This window comes from Cynoglossus semilaevis, chromosome Z (assembly GCF_000523025.1).
Source record: "Cynoglossus semilaevis isolate Cse_v1.0 chromosome Z, Cse_v1.0, whole genome shotgun sequence".
Classification (NCBI taxonomy): Eukaryota; Metazoa; Chordata; class Actinopteri; order Pleuronectiformes; family Cynoglossidae; genus Cynoglossus; species Cynoglossus semilaevis.
This window is the reverse complement of record NC_024328.1, coordinates 17,647,698-17,653,172: the sequence shown is the minus strand read 5'-3', so window position 1 is coordinate 17,653,172 and position 5,475 is coordinate 17,647,698. Positions and strand designations below refer to the sequence as shown.

Sequence of the window (5,475 nt, the reverse complement as noted above, 5' to 3'; positions counted from 1 at the left end):
AGAGGAAGGCCAAAGAGGAGATATATGGATGCAGTGAGGGAGGACATGCAGGTAGTTGGAGTCAGAGTAGAAGATACAGAGAACAGGGAGAGATGGAAATCAATGATTTGCTGTGGCAACCCCTGAAAAAGGGACAAAGCCGAAAGAAGAAGAAGAAGTTAATCTGTAGTATTGTTAAGTGCTATTTAAACTTAGGGACAGTTTAAGTGCGCACATTGAATTGTGTTGTCTGAAATCTGTGCTGCTTTTATAGCTAGGCTGTTGCATGCACTTCTTTTCTAACCTCCTGACTCGGTGTCATACTCTCGTAAACCGTCAGTATTTCAGTGTTAACTTGTAACGTTAAAAGTACTGGGATCAGGAAAACATAGACAAAGTCCTTTGTCTGGAGTAGACCACGGGGTACGCCTCTCCTTTCCCCCATATACTTTGATAACATCACAAGCACTGTTTCATTGTACCTGAGCGCATCTTGGTGCGCGTACACAACACCCATTCACACCTCCGTGAGCGCATACACGCCTCACGTGTTTCCTGTTGCCGTTCCTTCTACCTCGCAGTTCTTCTTCCACTGCGCAGTCGCGTATGTGAACACGCCTCAAGGCTCAGTTACTGATGGGAAGACCGACTCTTTTTATTGATTCGAATCTTTGACTCTCAAACAGTAAAACGAACGAGTCGTGAACGAATCTTGAACTAATCATTTCATTCGTTTTACAGCAGGTGGCGCTTTAGCCCTATTGTGGGCGTTGTAAAGAAGGCTGCGGTTCTCCGACACTAAATACGGAAGGCAACATGGTTTGCTTCCGCTGACAAAGTCTACAAAGTACACAAAATGCCATAAGCAATTAAAACCATGCGAAAAGCTAAGAAATAAAAACACGCTACAATTTGAAGATGAATGACAGCAAAACAGACCCAAGCTCTTTCACGTGACAAATGAAACGAATCTGCGAGAACGAGGCGAAAGATTAGTTCACAAAGAATGATTCGTTCACAGCGAAAGATTAGTTCACTAGTGATGTGGGGATCGATCCTGAAATATCGATACTTCCGATTCTGGATCTTTATGCTTTGAAATCGATTCTGAAATCAAAATATCGATACTTTTGATACTTACGCATTCTGAGATGAGGTGTATCCTAAACAGAAACATGGTGAAAAGTATCCAAATTATTGAGATGTTGTCTAAGTGACGCTCGGTTGGTGGGACTACTTCTTCTTCCGCCTGGGTGTGTGCGTCATGCGTAAGCACAGGGGCTCTACTCCGTGCTCTCACTCAGTCACTATTGATGAGAATTTAGGCTCTTTTTTAGAGAACCGGTTCTTTTGGCTCGGTTCACTGAAAAAATCCGACTCTTTCGGGTCCCAAATGGCTCCTCAGATTATTTATTTTATTTTTTTATTTATTTTTGTTTTACAAATAACATGTTTTCAGAGTTTGAAACATTGTTTTGACATATTTTATATGATTGTGTTCTCAAGGTTTTCTATTGTTGTGTTGACTGTATAGTAAATGAGGCAGCTACCTCAGTACACTCCAGAGTTTAAAATAAATAAATAAAAACCTCTGCCTCGGATTCTTAAAGAAGCTATGATTTGAAATACACATTTTTTATTTAAAAGACAAATGATAAAATATCGATATCGGTATCTGCGATACCAGCCCGAATTTTACTCGGTATCGGATCGGAAAGGAAATTGGTGGTATCGAACATCACTACTGTTAAGTTTCTGTATTATTTATGTTCCACAAGTATATCAGGGGAGAGCGCGGACGCAGTCCCCCACTACCAGAAATTATGCAGTCGAGATTCCCACATTTGGGGAATTCGCAGGGGTCAGCACAGCCGGAGTGCAATGGCTAAGCCTCGCCCTGGGTGAACCACCTTCTTGATCATGGTATCTCCCCTGCCAGGTAAGTATGAGTTGTACACGGGTTACACTGCCAACCCATACACTCGGAAACCCTTCTTACTGATGGTGCTACCACCTGGAAACGCATTCAAACAAAGCACATTCAAGCACTACCACACCAATGTCATAATTTATAACAAAACATAAAATAAAAAAACACACACACACACACAGACACACACATATATATATACAGAGAACGTAGTATGTTTAAAATGGAAAAAAGGAGGATTATTATTATGGAGGATTAAAAGAGCCACACTTTTAATAAGCAGAGTACAGTCTCGTGTTCTACATCAACTACACAGACAAAACACTTATATTCATTAGAACGAGCGGATAGGGAAATTTTTTATGACCTGTTATAGGTTAAGAACGTCACTATTGCTGAAACAACTCAGTTGGATACTTATATTTCACAATTTTAGGGGGTGCACCGTTCCTGGAGGTACTGCAATACCAGGTCGATACGCGGAGTGGACGGAGCAAGCCCCTATTCCATCTCCCAGATCCAAAAATCAATTTAATATAAGGTCCCCGGGTAGGGGACGTATCAGATATTAAACTGATAAGAACAGATACTACACTTGATCTTAGCCAAAAGGCCGATCGACCACTTGTACACACACGCACGCACACACTTATGCCTTGTTTTGTTGTTATGGTCATTGTTTATGAGTTCAATCACCGTCATTAACTTGACAGTGTTGTATTAATAAATTTGATTGTTTTTGTAAACTGTGTTTGTCTGTGTTGTTACTTTATTAATTGAAGCCACCCAATTTGTCAAGAACTCCAACAATCCTTCAGATATTTAATTGTTATTGAATACTATTGAATGTAGTATATGTGCAATACTTCAAGTAATACATTATTGCTATATTAGTAGGATAATATAACAATTAAAGTTAACTTGTGAATGAGCACTCGACCCATTGCACCTACATATTAATGGTGCCCCGTGTAAGGCAAATTGGTTTTGTTGGCTTCTTTGGATATTTGTTTCAACAATAGACAAATTATCAGTTTGCTTAGTAACTGTAAGGTTTGTTTAAGGTGTGTTTAAAAGGTTAATAGTAGTGATAACCATATCACATAATACTTACAACCTAACTTTATTAGATCTAAGAGATTCATTTTAATTTTAACAAATTAATTTAATAACACATCCTAATCTCACTAAAATGGCACCCCTACACTTCTCTGATGGTGAAGACAGTATTCAAGATGTGTCCCTTTTTGACGTTGTGGCAGACCCAATCGTGTGCTCTAGCTCTGCCAGAGCAGATATTACCGGTATGAGCCAAGCACAGTGCAAGGCTAACATTAACGACACGATAGAGCGTATGAGGGACCCCAGTGTGACAGTAAATGTCCAGGAAGCATTGGGTAAGTTATTTCTGCTTCATTTCAGACAAGCAGATTTAGAGATTGTGAGCCTACACAGAGAGGTTGACAAGCTGATCAATAACCTGGAGGATTTGGCCCATGCAAACCACAAGCTAAAAAGAGAACTCCAGCTAATGAATGAGTGTTAGGTTTATTCTAACATGCAAGAGTGCAGCTTGCTCTTCTGGCAGCTTCCTCATCAACTCTGAGTTGCTGCACCCTCCCTCTGCACTTTTATTTAGTTTACAAAAGTATCAGATGACATATCATGTGATCGTGTGTGAGTATATGAATGGGTATGGAGTAAGAAGGTGGGTTCCCTCCTGTTTATTATTGATGAATGCCAAATTCTCTTATCCTACATTATGGCTCCTTAGGCTAGGTTTTTCATAACACATTCACTTTCATATCTCTTTTGCCTTTATGAGGAGTAAATGCTCCTGTTTTGGTTTTATTAGAAATTGGTGGGAAGATTGAGTTACAGGTATCAACAAAGTTGCGTCATGTTTTGTTATTTCATTCCTAATTACTACTCTAATGAATCCCATTAGATCTACTCCAGTCTGATCTACTCCAAGGACCAAATATATTTCAGTTTGATTTGTTTTACCAGAGAGTTTCCAATTACTCCCCGTTGGTAATTTAGTCCAATTCAGGGAAATAGTGATCGGATTTTGGATGTTGGAAAAATCATGTTGGATTTTCAGTTGATTCCAAATGTCCTTGTACACATTTTTATCTGACATTGTGGGAATCCATTGACCTGTATATCCTACTACCATGTTCCAATCTTCACACCATCCTTTACGGGGCAGCCAATTCTTTTCACATTGGGCTTTGGACATAATAATGAAAACACACATATAGGTCATAAGGTTTGTAAGTGTAGTTCAAATGTTTGCAATTAATTACTGAACACAGATCGAATATGTATGCCATTGTCTTACCTAATATACAGTATATTCAATAGTAATACCACCATAATTCTTTAAACATTTAGAACCATTCGTTGCTTCAGTGTTTTCTCTTTTTACTCTCTTGTGTGAATGGTGTTGCTCTGCTGGATCTTTCATCATTGATGAGTGGTCAGTGGTGGTGTTGTTCCTCAGTGGTTCTTCCAGGATTAATATGATGGGTAGTATAAAGACGACCCCTATGATTATCAATATGCACACAGAGAGTCGCTGTGAAAGACCCAATCTATGAAATGGGTGCTATGGTTTTGGCTTGGATCGAGTATCTTTTGTCGTCATCATTTTGAGAGGAGAGGTTACCAGCACTTCACTCTCTTTGTCAATCATCTTATGTCTGCAGGACTATGGTTAGCCCAATACAGTAAATCACGCTAAATGGCTGAGGATCTCCCTGCGTCACCAACGTTGAGACGTATAGCTTTTGTAATAGCTACACCCCTTTGTAGTCTGACTTCCCCTCAACCAATTGGATCCTGTACTAAGAACCTCTGTCTCTTGCAATGCGAAAGATGAATCCAAGATGGTTGTTCAGCAATCTTTATGGCTGTAGGCGTCATCAGCAGGACCTGGTATGGGCCTTCCCACTTTGGACTCGACCAACTTTTTTTTTTGATGACCTTTATCAGCACCCAGTCGCCGACCTGGATTGGCGTACTGTCACTCTGCAAAGATATAGGAGTGTCTGGCATACAGTTAGAATCTTGTATTTCTTTTGTGTTCAGCATCTTAGTCATATAGTCTACTAAATCCATATCAGCAGGATTTTGTTGAAAAACATTCAGGTATTTTATATGGTCGTCCATATATTATTTCAAATGGTGTCAATCCTGTTTCAGCATTTGATGTGATTCTCATATAAAGTTCTACCATGTCTATGACTTTAGTCCATGGTTGTATTGTTTCTTCCATGCATTTTTTAAGTCTTAATTTCACTGTTCCATTTGTTCTTTGCACAAGCCCTGCACTTTGTGGATGATAAGCACAATTGTTTTTTAAATTTATTTTCATCTTTTTACTAATGTTTGATATGACTTGGAATGACTTCCATTGCCACTGTAAATGGTTTGTGGTATACCAAATCTTGGTATAATCTCTTTGACCAATGCTTTTGCCACTGTAATAGCATCAGCAGCTTTTGATGGGAACAATTCTACCCATTTAGAAAAGGCATCCACTATGACTAGACAATATTTTT

The 5,475-nt window shown here is 39.2% G+C and overlaps 2 non-coding genes across 2 annotated transcripts; both read right to left on the bottom strand.

Moving 5' to 3' along the window:
* Positions 1-1,762: 1,762 nt before the first annotated feature.
* Positions 1,763-1,926, bottom strand: LOC112486522 (U1 spliceosomal RNA). Its single transcript, XR_003048978.1, has one exon. It is a non-coding gene; the product is annotated as a U1 spliceosomal RNA (small nuclear RNA).
* A 417-nt stretch (positions 1,927-2,343) lies between these two features.
* Positions 2,344-2,538, bottom strand: LOC112486523 (U2 spliceosomal RNA). Its single transcript, XR_003048979.1, has one exon. It is a non-coding gene; the product is annotated as a U2 spliceosomal RNA (small nuclear RNA).
* Between the last annotated feature and the right edge of the window lie 2,937 nt (positions 2,539-5,475).